Here is a 17,866-nt window from a genome sequence, read left to right on the forward strand (position 1 = left end):
TTACAAGATGATCATGGAGCCCCAAGATGGAGATCAAAGGAGCTATGTGATATTGGCCATATCATGTCACGTTTATTATTTGATTGCATGTGATGTTTATCATGTTTTGCATCTTGTTTACTTAGAACGACGGTAGTAAATAAGATGATCCCTCATAACAATTTCAAGAAGTGTTCTCCCCTAATTGTGCACCGTTCCTAAAGTTCGTCGTTTCTAAGCACGCCGTGATGATCGGGTGTGATGGATCCTTACGTTCACATACAACGGGTGTTGACGAGCCTAGCATGTACAGACATGGCCTCGGAACACATGCAAAACACTTAGGGTTAACTTGACGAGCCTAGCATGTACAGACATGGCCTCGGAACACAGAAGACCGAAAGGTCGAGCATGAGTCGTATAGAAGATACGATCAACATGAAGATGTTCACCGACGTTGACTAGTCCGTCTCACGTGATGATCGGACACGGCCTAGTCAGCTCGGATCATGTAATACTTAGATGACTAGAGGGATGTCTAATCTAAGTGGGAGTTCATTAATAATTTGATTAGATGAACTTAATTATCATGAACTTAGTCTAAAATATTTTACACTATGTCTTGTAGATCAAATGGCCCACGTAGTCCTCAACTTCAACGCGTTCCTAGAGAAAACCAAGCTGAAAGACGATGGCAGTAACTATACGGACTGGGTCCGGAACCTGAGGATCATCCTCATAGCTGCCAAGAAAGATTATGTCCTACAAGCACCGCTAGGTGATCCTCCCGTCCCACAGAACCAAGACGTTATGAACACTTGGCAGACACGTGTTGACGACTACTCCCTCGTTCAGTGCGGCATGCTTTACAGCTTAGAGCCGGGGCTCCAAAAACATTTTGAGAGACATGGAGCATATGAGATGTTCGAAGAGCTGAAAATGGTTTTTCAAGCTCATGCCCGGATCGAGAGATACGAAGTCTCCGATAAGTTCTTCAGCTGTAAGATGGAGGAAAATAGTTCTGTCAGTGAGCACATACTCACTATGTCTGGGTTACATAACCGCTTGTCTCAGCTGGGAGTTAATCTCCCGGATGATGCGGTCATTGACAGAATCCTCCAGTCGCTTCCACCAAGCTACAAGAGCTTTGTGATGAACTTCAACATGCAGGGGATGCAAAAGACCATTCCTGAGTTGTTCTCAATGCTGAAATCAGCGGAGGTAGAAGTCAAGAAAGAACATCAAGTGTTGATGGTCAATAAAACCACTAAGTTCAAGAAAGGCAAGGGTAAAAAGAACTTCAAGAAGGACGGCAAGGAAGTTGCCGCGCCCGGCAAGCAAGCTGCTGGGAAGAAGCCAAAGAATGGACCCAAGCCTGAGACTGAGTGCTTTTATTGCAAGGGAAACGGTCACTGGAAGCGGAACTGCCCTAAATACTTAGCGGACAAGAAGGCCGGCAAAACAAAAGGTATATGTGATATACATGTGATTGATGTGTACCTTACCAGTACTCGTAGTGACTCCTGGGTATTTGATACCGGTGCCGTTGCTCATATTTGTAACTCACAGCAGGAGCTGCGGAATAAACGGAGACTGGCGAAGGACGAGGTGACGATGCGCGTCGGGAATGGTTCCAAGGTCGATGTGATCGCCGTCGGCACGCTGCCTCTACATTTACCTACGGGATTAATTTTAAACCTCAATAATTGTTATTTAGTGCCAGCTTTGAGCATGAACATTGTATCGGGATCTCGTTTAATTCGAGATGGCTACTCATTTAAATCTGAGAATAATGGTTGTTCCATTTATATGAGAGATATGTTTTATGGTCATGCTCCTATGGTGAATGGTTTATTCTTAATGAGTCTCGAACGTAATGCTACACATGTTCATAATGTGAGTATCAAAAGATGTAAGGTTGATAATGATAGTTCCACATACTTGTGGCACTGCCGCCTTGGTCACATAGGTGTCAAACGCATGAAGAAACTCCATGCAGATGGACTTTTAGAGTCTCTTGATTATGAATCATTTGACACGTGCGAACCATGCCTTATGGGTAAAATTACCAAGACTCCGTTCTCAGGAACAATGGAGCGAGCAACCGACTTATTGTAAATCATACATACTGATGTGTGCGGTCCAATGAGTGTTGAGGCTCGCGGTGGCTATCGTTATGTTCTCACCCTCACTGATGACTTAAGTAGATATGGGTATGTCTACTTAATGAAACACAAGTCTGAAACCTTTGAAAAGTTCAAGGAATTTCAGAGTGAGGTTGAGAATCAACGTGACAGGAAAATCAAGTTTCTACGATCAGATCATGGAGGAGAATACTTGAGTCACGAATTTGGTACACACTTAAGAAAATGTGGAATAGTTTCACAACTCACACCGCCTGGAACACCTCAACGTAACGGTGTGTCCGAACGTCGTAATCGCACTTTATTGGATATGGTGCGGTCTATGATGTCTCTTACTGATTTACCGCTATCTTTTTGGGGCTATGCTTTAGAGACTGCCGCATTCACTTTAAATAGGGCTCCGTCGAAATCCGTTGAGACGACACCGTATGAATTATGGTTTGGGAAGAAACCTAAGCTGTCGTTTCTAAAAGTTTGGGGATGCGATGCTTATGTGAAGAAACTTCAACCTGAGAAGCTCGAACCCAAGTCGGAAAAATGCGTCTTCACAGGATACCCAAAATAAACTATTGGGTACACCTTCTACCTCAGATCCGAAGGCAAGATCTTTGTTGCCAAGAATGGGTCCTTTCTAGAGAAAGAGTTTCTCTCGAAAGAAGTAAGTGGGAGGAAAGTAGAGCTTGATGAAGTATTACCTCTTGAACCAGCAAATGGCGCAACTCAAGAAAATGTTCCTGAGGTGCCTGCACCGACTAGAGAGGAAGTTAATGATCAAGATACTTCTGATCAAGCTCCTACTGAGATTCGAAGGTCCACAAGGACACGTTCCGCACCAGAGTGGTACGGCAACCCTGTCTTGGAAATCATGTTGTTAGACAACGGTGAACCTTCGAACTATGAAGAAGCGATGGCGGGCCCGGATTCCGACAAATGGCTAGAAGCCATGAAATCTGAGATAGGATCCATGTATGAAAACGAAGTATGGACTTTGACTGACTTGCCCGTTGAACGGCGAGCAATAGAGAATAAATGGATATTTAAGAAGAAGACAGACGCGGATGGTAATGTGACCACCTATAAAGCTCGGCTTGTCGCTAAGGGTTATCGACAAGTTCAAGGGGTTGACTACGATGAGACTTTCTCACCAGTAGCGAAGCTAAAGTCCGTCCGAATCATGTTAGCAATTGAAGCATTCTACGATTATGAAATATGGCAAATGGACGTCAAAACGGCATTCCTTAATGGTTTCCTTAAGGAAGAATTGTACATGATGCAGCCGGAAGGTTTTGTCGATCCTAAGAACGCTGACAAGGTGTGCAAGCTCCAACGCTCGATTTATGGGCTGGTGCAAGCATCTCGGAGTTGGAACATTCGCTTTGATGAGATGATCAAAGCGTTTGGGTTTACGCAGACTTATGGAGAAGCCTGCGTTTACAAGAAAGTGAGTGGGAGCTCTGTAGCATTTCTCATATTATATGTAGATGACATACTTTTGATGGGAAATGATATAGAACTCTTGGACAGCATCAAGGCCTACTTGAATAAGAGTTTTTCAATGAAGGACCTTGGAGAAGCTGCTTATATATTAGGCATCAAAATCTATAGAGATAGATCAAGACACCTCATAGGTCTTTCACAAAGCACATACCTTGATAAGATATTGAAGAAGTTAAATATGGATCATTCTAAGAAGGGGTTCTTACCTGTATTACAAGGTGTGAAATTGAGCTCAGCTCAATGTCCGACCACGGCAGAAGAAATAGAAGAGATGAGTGTCATCCCCTATGCCTCAGCCATAGGTTCTATTATGTATGCCATGCTGTGTACCAGACCTGATGTAAACCTTGCCGTAAGTTTGGTAGGAAGGTACCAAAGTAATCCCGGCAAGGAACACTGGACAACGGTCAAGAATATCCTAAAGTACCTGAAAAGGACTAAGGAAATGTTTCTCGTTTATGGAAGTGACGAAGAGCTCGTCGTAAAGGGTTACATCGACGGTAGCTTCGACACAGATCTGGATGACTCTAAGTCACAAACCGGATACGTGTATATGTTGAATGGTGGAGCAGTGAGCTGGTGCATCTGCAAGCAGAGCGTCGTGGCGGGATCTACATGTGAAGCGGAGTACATGGCAGCCTCGGAGGCAGCACATGAAGCAATATGGGTGAAGGAGTTCATCACCGACCTAGGAGTCATACCCAATGCGTCGGGGCCGATCAAACTCTTTTGTGACAACACTGGAGCTATTGCACTTGCCAAGGAGCCCAGGTTTCACAAGAAGACAAGGCACATCAAGCGTCGCTTCAACTCCATTCGTGAAAATGTTCAAAATGGATACATAGAGATTTGTAAAGTACATACGGACCTGAATACAGCGGATCCGTTGACTAAACCTCTCCCTAGAGCAAAACATGATCAACACCAGAATTCCATGGGTGTTTGATTCATTACAATGTAACTAGATTATTGACTCTAGTGCAAGTGGGAGACTGTTGGAAATATGCCCTAGAGGCAATAATAAAAGCATTATTATTATATTTCCTTGTTCATGATAATTGTCTTTATTCATGCTATAATTGTGTTATCCGGAAATCGTAATACATGTGTGAATAACAGACACCAACATGTCCCTAGTAAGCCTCTAGTTGACTAGCTCGTTGATCAATAGATAGTCATGGTTTCCTGACTATGGACATTGGATGTCATTGGTAACGAGATCACATCATTAGGAGAATGATGTGATGGACAAGACCCAATCCTAAACATAGCACAAGATCGTATAGTTTGTTTGCTAGAGTTTTCCAATGTCAAAGTATCTTTTCCTTAGACCATGAGATCGTGTAACTCCCGGATACCGTAGGAGTGCTTTGGGTATGCCAAACGTCACAAGTAACTGGGTGACTATAAAGGTACACTACGGGTATCTCCGAAAGTGTCTGTTGGGTTGACATGGATCAAGACTGGGATTTGTCACTCCGTTTGACGGAGAGGTATCACTGGGCCCACTCAGTAATGCATCATCATAATGAGCTCAAAGTGACCAAGTGTCTGGTCACGGGATCATGCATTACGGTACGAGTAAAGTGACTTGCCGGTAACGAGATTGAACGAGGTATTGGGATACCGACGATCGAATCTCGGGCAAGTAATATATAGATTGACAAAGGGAATTGCATACGGGGTTGATTGAATCCTCGACATCGTGGTTCATCCGATGAGATCATCGTGGAGCATGTCTGCTTGTCTCCCGAACCCGTAGGGTCTACACACTTAAGGTTCGGTGACGCTAGGGTTGTGAAGATATGTATATGCAGAAACCCGAATGTTGTTCGGAGTCTCGGATGAGATCCTGGACGTCATGAGGAGTTCCGGAATGGTCCGGAGGTAAAGAATTATATATAGGAAGTGCTGTTTCGGGCATCGGCACAAATTTCGGGGTCATCGGTATTGTACCGGGACCACCGGAAGGGTCCCGGGGGTCCACCGGGTGGGGCCACCTATCTCGGAGGGCCCCATGGGCTGAAATAGGAGGGAACCCAGCCCATAGTGGGCTGGGGCGCCAGCCCCTATAGGCCCATGCGCCTAGGGTTCCACCAAGGAGGAGTCCAAGTGGTGGAAGGCACCCCGAGGTGCCTTTGTGGGGAGGGAAACCCTCCCCTGGCCGCCGCACCTAGGAGATCTGATCTCCTAGGCTGCGCACCCCCCCCCCTTGGCCCTCCTATATATAGTGGGGGGAGAGAGGAGGGATTTCAGACCAGCCCTTGGCGCCTCCATCTCCCCCCGTTACGTCTCTCCCTCGTAGTCTTGGCGAAGCCCTGCTTCTGTGACGCCCTGCATCCACCACCACGCCGTCGTGCTGCTGGATCTTCATCAACCTCTCCTCCCCCCCTTGCTGGATCAAGAAGGAGGAGACGTCTCCCGTCCCGTACGTGTGTTGAACGCGGAGGTGTCGTCCGTTCGGCGCTGGTCATCGGTGATTTGGATCACATCGAGTACGACTACATCATCACCGTTCTTTTGAACGCTTCCGTGCGCCATCTACAAAGGTATGTAGATGCATTAGATGACTCATTGCTAGATGAACTCCTAGATGATCTTGGTGAAACGAGTAGGAAATTTTTTGTTTTCTGCAACGTTCCCCAACAATTACGTAGTGTAAATCATTGACCATAGCAAGCACGTGATCACCGGTGCGCATGGCGGGCTTCTTCCGGTGATCTGCCTCGCCTTTGAAATGCTTGCCTTTCTTTCGACATTGATGATTGGTCGGAAGAAATCGACGATGGCCCAGGTACACATTTTTCCTGCATTTGTCCAGGTATATACTTTCAGTGTCATCTAAACAGTGCGTGCATGCGTGGTATCCTTTGTTTGTCTGTCCTGAAAGGTTACTGAGAGCGGGCCAATCGTTGATGGTCACGAACAGCAATGCTTTAAGGTTAAATTCCTCCTGTCTGTGCTCATCCCACGTACGTACACCGTTTCCATTCCACAGCTGTAAAAGTTCTTCAACTAATGGCCTGAGGTACACATCAATTTCGTTGCCGGGTTGCTTAGGGCCTTGGATGAGAACTGGCATCATAATGAACTTCCGCTTCATGCACATCCAAGGAGGAAGGTTATACATACATAGAGTCACGGGCCAGGTGCTGTGATTGCTGCTCTGCTCCCCGAAAGGATTAATGCCATCCGCGCTTAAAGCAAACCATACATTCCTTGGGTCCTTTGCAAACTCATCCCAGTACTTTCTCTCGATTTTTCTCCACTGCGACCGTCAGCGGGTGCTCTCAACTTCCCATCTTTCTTTCGGTTCTCGCTGTGCCATCGTATCAACTTGGCATGCTCTTCGTTTCTGAACAGACGTTTCAACCGTGGTATTATAGGAGCATACCACATCACCTTCGCAGGAACCCTCTTCCTGAGGGGCTCACCGTCAACATCACCAGGGTCATCTCGTCTGATCTTATACCGCAACGCACCGCATACCGGGCATTCGTTCAGATCCTTGTAGGCACCGCGGTAGAGGATGCAGTCATTAGGGCATGCATGTATCTTCTCCACCTCCAATCCTAGAGGGCATACGACCTTCTTTGCTGCGTATGTACTGTCGGGCAATTCGTTATCGTTTGGAAGCTTCTTCTTCAATATTTTCAATAGCTTCTCAAATCATTTGTCAGCCACAGCATTCTCTGCCTTCCACTACAGCAATTCCAGTACGGTACCGAGCTTTGTGTTGCCATCTTCGCAATTGGGGTATAACCCTTTTTTGTGATCCTCTAACATGCGATCGAACTTCAGCTTCTCCTTTTGACTAATGCATTGCGTCCTTGCATCGACAATGACCCAGCGGAGATCATCATCATCGGGCACATCGTCTGGTTCCTCTTTATCTTCAGCAGCTTCACCCGTGGCAGCATCATTGGGCACATCGTCTGGTTCCTCTTGATCTTCACCAGCTCCCCCCGTTGCAGCATCACCGTATTCAGGGGGCACATAGTTGTCATCGTACTCTTCTTCTTCGCCGTCTTCCATCATAACCCCTATTTCTCCATGCCTCGTCCAAACATTATAGTGTGGCATGAAACCCTGTAAAGCAGGTGGGAGTGAAGGATTTTCCGGTTAGAGTAAGACCTCGTATTCCCACATTCAGTGCATGGACAACACATAAAACCATTCTCCTTGTTTTCCTCAGCCGCATCGAGAAACTCATGCACGCCCTTAATGTACTCGCGGGTGTGTCTGTCACCGTACATCCATTGCCGGTTCATCTGCGTGCATTATATATAATTAAGTGTCCAAATTAATAGAAGTTCATCATCACATTAAAACCAAAGTGCATACATAGTTCTCATCTAACAACATATAGCTCTCCAGAGCATCTAATTAATTAAACCATACATTGAAACTATGTAAAACATTTCAATGCGAAAACAAATGCGATCATAATCGCAACCAAGGTAACAATTGATCCAACGGCATAATGATACCAAGCCTCGGTATGAATGGCATATTTTCTAATCTTTCTAATCTTCAAGCGCATTGCATCCATCTTGATCTTGTGATCATCGACGACATCCGCAACATGCAACTCCAATATCATCTTCTCCTCCTCAATTTTTTTTATTTTTTCCTTCAACAAATTGTTTTCTTCTTCAACTAAATTTAACCTCTCGACAATAGGGTCGGTTGGCATTTCCGATTCACATACATCCTAGATAAATAAAATCTATGGTACGTTGGTCGGCATAATTTTCATAAACAATAAATGAACCAATAGTTATGAAGATAATATACATACCAAATCTGAATCATAGACAGGACGAGGGCCGACGGGGGCGGATACCAAAACCATCGCACTATATAAGATGCAATAATAAATGTAAGAAAATGATACAAGTATCTATCTAAACAGACAAGTAAGAATATTTTTCCTTTCAGAAAGAAGATAAGAACAAGAGGCTCACCACGGTGGTGTCGGTGATGAGATCAGCGCGGGTGATCGGCGGCGGTGAAGACGGGGACGGGGCGTGACGGACCGCTAAATCTAGACAAATCTCGAGGAAAATGGAGCTTGGAGGTCGAGCTTTGAGAGGAGAAAGTTTAAGTAGTGTGGCTCGGGCATTCCATCGAACACCTCATGTGCATAGGAGGTGAGCTAGAGCACCACAAACCCCTCCTCTCGCCGGCCAGAGAAAAACAGAGCACTGGAGTGCTCTGCTCGCGGGCGAGGGTATATATAGGCACCTCATTGGTCCCGGTTTGTGGCAAGAACCGGGACTAAAGGGGAGCCTTTGGTCCCGGTTCAGGCCACCAACCGGGACCAATGGTGGTGGGCCAGGAGCGAGGCCCATTGGTCCCGGTTCGTCCCACCAACCGGGACCAAAAGGTCCAGACGAACCGGGACCAATGGCCCACGTGGTACGGCCGGCCCCCTGGGCTCACGAATCGGGACCAATGCCCACATTAGTCCCGGTTCTACACTGAACCGGGACTAATGGGCTGAGCCGGCCTGGACCATAGCCCTGTTTTCTACTAGTGCATCTATGATCTATGCACGTGCATCATCACATGAGTCGATGATATGCAACATATATAGTTGAGCAACAGAAAGAGACATACTTGGCAAAAATAGAAACAACTTATCATAAGCATAAATAACAAAGTTCATCGTACCCCAGAATGCCCTAACTAGAGTGATTTTCGCTAGTCGAGGAGGAGGACGGTTTAATTACATCACAAATAAAGTTTCACCGTGCATAACTCAAAGTTTTGTCATACAGAAAGTATGGACTAAACGGACACATTGTCATATATCGACAATCACTCTAACATGTCGTTTCATCCATCCAAGTCAGGGAGATAGTCCCCGAGCCTAGTGAAAGGCTTCATGTCGAGACGCTGAGAGGCTATCCATGTTCGGACGTCTTCTCGCGACATTTGTCCTTCTCCGTAGAACATCCCTGTTTTTCCGATGACCTCCTTCATGATGATTTGGGAAAGTTCGCGCTGGATGTTATAGAACTCAGCTCGAAGTCGATGATCGTCGATATCTCCTATGTCCTTTGCCCATTGTAGAATATGGGCATCACCAGAAGAAGGTGCCATGCGAAGGTTCTGGTGATCCCGTCTGTACTCCAGCATGTGGTGTAGGACATAGAATCCATCATTAAGAGAATCGTTCGGTTGCTGGATGCAGCAGAAGTCGGTCTTATGGCCGAAGGCGACCCTGCCGCCCCTTATCTTCTTGTCCCTGACCTCTCCACCCATTGATTGGTAGTAATACATAGCACTGTCGAGAACATCCTTGATGTGGGTGTAATCCTTTTTGTGAATGTTCTTCAACGAGTCCAAATAAAGAGCGTGGGAGAATCGGGGGTAGAGGATGATGAGGACGGCGCGCCCGCCGCTGCGCAAAATAAGTCCTCAAATTAATTAGCCTCCACCGTGCAAATGAATGATTGAAATTGAAGGACGAAGGATAGCAGCGCGGATGACTTACACGGGATGATAAGGCACGAGAATCGCCCCCTTGTCCTTATTGGCGAGCATGAAACTGACGATGTAATCCCTCGCGTATTCACGGTGATTTGCGCAGACTCCCAAAAAGCCCTCGTGCATGTAGTATGGGTCAGCGACACAGATATGAGATACCTGCTCAACCCCGATGATGTAGTTCATGTGCAAGGCATAAAGGCGGACAAACGTAAAATCCAGCTTCTTCACGTGAAACATGTCGAATATGTAATCGAATCGGAGGAAGAACTTATCCGCGGGGAAGTTGTCGACGTACGACATTTGCCGCGGAACGTTAACCACGTAGAGTGGGTATCCTGGATCTTTCGAGGCGATGAGGTCTTTCTCTACCCGCAGCACATCGTCATGAAGTCTCTTTAGATCGCCGAATCTGGCCCGTAGCGCTATTGCAGGTAGGATTGGTTGACGGGGGATATGCCATTTATTCGCATCGGGGATATCTATACGGTCCTGAAGCCGAGGCTGCTGAGGCGGTTGGATCATAAAAACAGCTTTTTTTGCCTTTCCTCGCTCTCTTCCTAAACTTCTTTACTACCGGAAGGTCGTCCATAATATGTTGAGACGGCAATTCAGGCACCGACTCATGACGCTCAAACCCTGAGGAGGCGCCATTATAAACATACTGTTCAGCAGCGCCATCGTCATCCTCATCCTCATCCATGGCGACGTCATCAGCGACTAATGGAGCCTCCTCCTTACCCCGTCCGCTATCACCCAACCCGACACCCGACGATAATTGGGTAGGTGGGGTGTTGATGTTCATACCTTGCTGAGGCTGCGTGCTCGTGGGTGTGCTCCCGGCCGCCTCCAGACGAAGCAGACTCTTTGGCCACAACAGGACCCACCCAGCATTGCAACAATCACCAAGCCGCCGCGGTGTCTCGTTGTCATCCCCTAGTAGTACTAGAGGAGGCAAATTCTCGTGGCCCAGTTTGACACTGGCCACGGAAGCCTTGAAGACGTTCGGGGGGATCGGCCGGCTGTGGAACAATGGTTCCTTCGGCTCCATTATCGTCGCCTTCCCCACATCCACCTTCTGGTCGCCGATGGTGTACAATATGGTGCACGGGGTTTCGTCGGCCTGCAAAGAAAAGTCTGCGACGTGAGACATCCGAAAGGCAACAAAAACGGGAGATTATACATTTATATTGAAGGGGGCCGGTGTGACAGATACCGTGAGGGCGTCGAGCTCAGCCAAAGACGAAGCACCTCCTAGCACGTCCGGTGCGGGGGTCGGTGCAGGAGCAGGTGCAGCTGCAGGTGCTGGTGCAACGCTAGTCGAGCTGCTCCCCGCCAAGAAGTCAGCAAGGGAAAAGTCCGCTGCATTTTTTTTCTAGATTTTGCCTGGTCCAATTGAAAATGACCGGAACCAAGGTAGTAGAAATATCTACAGCCACCTGTTTTGCGGCAGCTACCGCTGTTGCGACTGTCTGAGTTGATTTCTTCTCAACCGCAATCTCAACCCTCTTGTCGATGTTTTCTTCATTTAACCTTCATCTTTCCTTTCTCTCCTCTGTGGTCTCACGGTAGTACTTCTTCCACGTGGCGCCGTCTCCGACACCGTGCACGCGTCCATACGACGGTCGAGTATCCACCGGTTGTCGTTTCAATATGTTCAACGCCCGGTTGAATGGAGTGTCCCACTTGGGCCTCGCCAATGCCTCTGACGGCGAGTCGCTTTCGGCCGCAATCCTGTGCTGCTCTCTCTGCAAAAGGCACAACGATCGTTTACAAATATGACTAACGTGTGCAGTCGAATTGATCAGAAACTAAAATTACCAGCAGTCTTATGAACTCCGTAATGACCGGTGTTGTCTCGTAAATCTTTTTCACTGGGTCCCAACGGTGCCGGGCCCTGAGGACGTCACGCTCCTGCTGGACGGTGAACTCCGCCAAGGGGTCTGCGATGCCCAGACTCGCGGCTTCCGCGTCCTCTTTGGCCCATTTGGACCTCTTTCCGCCGTAACCACGGCTTCCGAGGTGGTGGCTCCCAAAGTTCCTCTCTTGAAGCCCCTTCATGTACTTAGACTTTTTTTGGCATCTTCGGCCTTGCAAGCCTCCTTGAATATTTGAAACTGCTCTTCTGTGATTGTCGGATTATCCTTTACAATCTCGGAGTAGGGTTCCTTCTTGTCTATGATCCTTGCTTTCACTCGATTTTTCCAGGCGGCCAACGCGTCGCTAAACTTGGTCATGCCGTGTTTGTTTACCTTCTTCATTGCCGGGTCCTCATCTGGATCTTTATAATCACTAGTAGAATGCCCGTGCGTTGCTACGGGCACAAGAGAAATATAGATAAGCACAAAGGCATAAGTTGTGGTCATCTTTTATCTTGTTCACCAAGATGCAAACCCTCGGCTTCTCTATATACATAGATAATGTAATTCTAGATACATATCAGAATTGTGAGAAAAATTGTGGGAATACATAAGACAATCATTCTCTTCTCTCTGTTTCTTTCTATTTACTCCTCGCTCAAAACTGCATCAAGACAATGACACCATCTTCATTCTATTTACTCCTTAGTCAAAGCCGCAACAAGACATGACACCATCTTCATTCTCCCTTCCGGCGTCCTATTTTCAGCGAACCCTACGACCTCATCTCCGATATTGCTATCACATAGTGATTGCTCTTCTTTGTCATGGTTCATATCCTTTCTATCCATGGATGATAGTACATTAAACACCTTACGTTAATATTCTCTCACTATCACATACATTTGACAATAGTGACAAGTGTCTAGACATATCAACATATTGGTTATGCATTTCTAGAAATATATTATACACATACCGTGGTCCTAATATGTGTTGTCTTCTTTCTTTGTTTCCTTTCATATTTATAACACTGAGTTAAAATAGTCCATTGCCTCCAATGCCATTGTGACATTGCATTGCTCCACACTGTGTCGTAGATGTTGTGACACGCCAGGGTTCTCTTTTAGATGAAAATATGATAAAATAGCTAGTCCTTGCTGGCAATTATAAGGAGTAAAATACATAATTACAAAGAAGGTTGGTTCGTTTATATCTTTGTAATTTCTTATCTACAAAATCACATCAAAATGTTCAGACATGCATTCATGTGTGTACATGCTAGTATTACCATGAGTCAATCTAAAAAAGAAATGGCAATTTACTCCAAGACAGGTTAAAAAAATCAGGAACTTTTGTGTACGATTGACAGCAAAGATTATGAGTTGAAATCTTCCATGGGTTCAATTCAACCTGTACCACCGGCGCCCCTGCACTTTCGCACAAACTCTCTACCCCTATAAAATCTGCAAAAGAAAAAACAACATTTCCAACATTAGAACATGATTTAGAATTTCCAAGGACTTGAAATGACAGGATACAAAGTAACATGGCACTCTTCTGTTAGTAACATGACGCTCTTTTGGTAGGCATAGACCGGCAAATATTACCCTCCCCCCCTCCACCCACCCACCCAAAATCATATAAATATAATTTTGAACTTATGTTTTTAAAAATTAAGGGTATGATGATACATAGGCGTAAATCAAACTGAAACCGAAATTGTCGTTCATTGATCCAACATTACCACACATGCTTATCCTGTATATTTGTTGTCTACCCATCAAGATCTTTCATAAGATATTTCTACTTTGGAATATCCTATTCCGAAATAAAAAGTACAATCATAAAAGGAGAACCCAAAGTTTCTTCTCGAACATAAATCGACCCCCACCCCCCTCCCCCACCAGCCTGTTCTAGTTGCATTGAACCATACGCAAACCTTCTCTCTTGCACATCTGTGTAAGTATAAAGTAAAAAAGGAATCCTATGTTATTGAATATTTCCAATATATAATATGGTAGTGTGACCTATAAAACAAAATGCATGAAGAATTATTGGCGTGCATTTTGTAGTGTCAAAGAATACAACTTTTGGATGTAAAACGTGAATCGGTTTTTACCAAACAGCATATGGAGTTAAATGGAGCGGCATCCAGTAGTGCAAACAAGCTTGGACTGTACCAAAAAAATACAAGTTATAGAAGCTTGTTACATGGGTGCACTTCTTAGAAGCAATGAACTTGTTAATGATGTGATGGAATTAGGGCAAGAATAATATAAAATAAACAACCTTCAGAGTCATAGTATATTTATGAAATGATAAATTTAATATGGGAACTTTCTGAACACGCATAAAATGACAACGCCTAAAATATGATATTACTGAACTAAATGATAGATGTTCTCTTTTGTTTCTCCATTGTGCTGACCACATGATGTACTGTAAGAAACAAGATATTTTTCTGAACTACAAAGCTTACACGACAATTCGTCAAATATAGTACATAGTTAATTCACATAGCGTGTTTCTTTAGAAGTTTAGATACATACCTTCTATTATCTAAAAAAAGATGCATACCTCAATCGCACCAATAACTTGGTGATGTGAAGCAATGAATGAAACAAGCATGATTTTAGAGAAGGTAAGCAAAATTTTATGGCGTGCTACCAATTCCTCCAATCCCCTCAACACAGCATGTGCAGACTGCAGTAATGTAGTAGTGCCGATTGCGTTTGTTCCTGGAAGGGAATCAATACAATTTGAGAAAGCATACATACGTTCAAGACCAACACAGTTTGTGCCATACTAATTGACCCTAGAAACCTCATTAGTCCAAAATAGATCACCAAAATTTACTATGTACAACCATTCACATAGAGAACCAAGATCCAATCTAATGGTAGCTAACAAACATCGGAACATGAGGGGAATAAGGAAGGAAGTCAAGCGCAGGTTTACCTTGGGTGATGAAGGATCCCCGACGTGCCACTGGCGCCACGCTATGTAGGGGCATCCGCATCTCCAGACCTGACGCCGCTGATCTGCAAGCAATCTCGACATAATTAACATCCGTATTAACGATCTCAGCTTGCAGCCGCCGCAGTCTTCTGTTGATGTCGATCCATCTCCAGAGCAGGTACTGACGCATCCACCATGCCAGGCCTATCGTCAATGCCACCACGGCGTTAGACAACGCCACCATCCTGCACATATCCATCCACACATGCCCGTCACCGGAACTCCGTGGCGCCTTGCAATAGATGTAACACCGTTCCCCCTCTTGTCCCCTCTAGCCAGCACTTGATCCAAAACAATGCCCCCAGGAGGGAGAACGACACCGAAGGTGCCGTCGTTGTCCGATCCGGTAGACCCAGATGTAGGGTTTCCCCCAGAACATCCCGATCGAGTTGACGTGACCTGCAACGACAAGACCTTGAGAAGGAAACGACATCGGAGACACCGCCATCGTCCGCCAAGACCGCAGTCAGACGCGGTTTTCACCGAAAGCCGTGTCGTCCCTATCTCGCGGCTGGCTAGAACCGTGCGGAGCTTTTCCATAAAGACGTATGCTGCCGCCGAAACTCCGCTGGAGACCCTCCATCCCTTCACCGGGGCCCTCATCGCGCCACCGACCATCCACGTGAAGAATCAACGACGGATCTGGATGGGATCCAGATCCGCGGCCGCCACCATGCACACCATCGCCAGCACCACCAGCCATGGGGTTGTCGGTTGCCACCACATCCAGATCCGCGGCCGCCACCATGCACACCATTGCCAGCACCACCAGCGATGGGGTTGTCGGTTGCCACCGCACGGCCAGGGAGCTGCCCTGGACACAGCGCAAAGCCCCCAGCCCGAGGTGCCCCAGCCACCTCGAGTGATTGCCGCCGCCTCCGCCATCCACTTGAAGAAAACGCCAAGTGACTTTGAAGGGGCACTAATTTGGGTTGGTTATGAATCTCCCCTTTAAAAGATAATGGGTACTAATTTTCTGAAATTGTACTGGAATAAGAACGCAGAATAAAACAATCAAGAAATTGCACTAATTTTTTAACTTTTGCTTTGCCTAAAGGCTAAACTTATCTTCATAAAGAAGGGCCAACATCTACAGCTAGGCATTGCTCCCTGCTTCAGCTAGATCAAGATCTGTAGTAGAAAACTATTGTCGGTGATGCCAATCACCAATGCAAACAGTAGAAGTTCGCATACTCTAAGTGGGTCTGACGAGCTTAGGTTGAGATGGAAGTTGCAAAATCGAGCAACAATATTAAGAGTTTTCTTACGTTTTTGTAGTAGTTTTAACTGAAGCTCAGCTATTGATAAGCAGTTCAAGGTTAGATTACAACTTGTAAGGAAATAAGCAAACAGGACAAAGTTTCGGAAATAACCCCATAGGAATCAGTCACTATCAGACTGAAAGTACAATAGACACGCACCTTCTCGAAGTTTTGCGGCATTTCTTCGTCTCTGAAAACTGAGCCTTCACTTCTACAAGTGTGTCAATCTCCTCAGGGTGTTGGTCACAATACCTCACTTGTTCTTTAAGCTTAGGCCTGGAAAAAGAAGATATCCACTGTAATAGAATAGTAACTCACATTGTTTACTCTTTTCTGAACCATGCACATTGCTCATACTAATAGTAATTTGTTATTCACGTTATATGATTAGACACTTGCTAAAACTTTTGAAATATTGCACAGATTATCACGGAAAGTATCCATTTTCTTGTTTGAGGCTATTGGTAGTAGCACTTACGGCCTCTTCTCCGTTTTTATTTCTTGGTGAATTCCTCCTTAACCCTGTAGATGAAGCCAACTGGAAGTTACTGACCAGCAGACTCGTAGCAACAACACCATATGCACTCTCACATAAAAACTAACTGAATCTGAGCCCCTCGTACATAAGTTTCCTACACTAACTATTCTATCTCTCATACTGAACCACAGTGCAAAAACACAAAATGCAGTGACTTATCAAGATGAAGATAAAAAGGTGTTATTCACAAAAAACACAACATGGCATTTCCATACCTGCGCAGCTTGGTAGTATGCTCGCAAGATGGACGATGCTGCAGTTGGTGTTGATAGTCATCTGCCCAATCACCACGAATCAAAATATTCATTGCATCTTGGTCTGGTGTCTCCTCTTACTCCACATTTCACCTATCAAATTCAGCAAGCATGAGTTTATGTTATGAACATTATATACTGGAAAAAGAAGAGTTTGCGGTCACACATACGAAGGAGTTCTTTGTAGAACCAGGACCTGTTATCTGGTACTCTTAGTAACTTCAAGATTCGTGCAAACATTTAAGAGGTGTACAGAAGCAAAACTCTTTAAACCAAATTACTAACAGGGTCGATGTTCTGACCATGATATAGTTACAATGCCCTTCCTAGGGAAAACAAAAACAGATCGATGATTGCACATGCCTTATTTTATAAAATATGTAAGATGCTCCTAGAATTAATAACAGGGTGGAGAAAATAATCCTGGACTTTACGCATCAAAGCAGATTCCGGAACCAACATGATAAATATCAGATGGAGAAATGAATCCTGAACCAACGTGCTACTCTTTGCTTATATCCTATTCCTACCCATGTGAGCCTAAGGTACCAAGAAAAAAGAAAAACCTAAAAACTGCAGAGATGAATACTTCGATGCATATATTTTGTAGGCTGCATATACATGGGATGTATATATGCTTATTAAATTATATGTGCATTTGGAACAACCAAATCTTCCCACCTCTCCACTGACCGCAACACCTTCCTGAGGGACCCGATGCACTAATTCACCACTCTGCACCTCCCAAGTCCCAAGCGACCCTCGGACATACCTTGCTAGGAGTTGGCCAGTGTGGCAACAAGCTGCATGTGTGTGT

The 17,866-nt window shown here is 45.4% G+C and overlaps 2 long non-coding RNA genes across 5 annotated transcripts in view; both read right to left on the minus strand.

The window, feature by feature from the left end:
• Positions 1 to 13,163: 13,163 nt before the first annotated feature.
• LOC119334385 lies at positions 13,164 to 14,412 on the minus strand. Its single transcript, XR_005161304.1, has 2 exons — positions 14,097 to 14,412; positions 13,164 to 13,440 (listed from the first exon to the last, which is right to left on the minus strand). It is a non-coding gene; the product is annotated as an uncharacterized LOC119334385 (long non-coding RNA).
• Positions 14,413 to 15,725: 1,313 nt separating this feature from the next.
• Positions 15,726 to 17,866, minus strand: part of LOC119334384 — a 4,503-nt gene continuing 2,362 nt past the window's right edge. For all 4 annotated transcript variants that reach the window (XR_005161302.1, XR_005161301.1, XR_005161299.1 and 1 more), the window contains exons 8-9: positions 17,011 to 17,142; positions 15,726 to 16,779 (exon numbers count right to left, since the gene is read on the minus strand). This is a non-coding gene — a long non-coding RNA (uncharacterized LOC119334384). The remainder of the gene's footprint in view (positions 16,780 to 17,010; positions 17,143 to 17,866) is intronic.

This window comes from Triticum dicoccoides, chromosome 7A (genome assembly GCF_002162155.2).
Source record: "Triticum dicoccoides isolate Atlit2015 ecotype Zavitan chromosome 7A, WEW_v2.0, whole genome shotgun sequence".
Taxonomy (NCBI): domain Eukaryota; kingdom Viridiplantae; phylum Streptophyta; class Magnoliopsida; order Poales; family Poaceae; genus Triticum; species Triticum dicoccoides.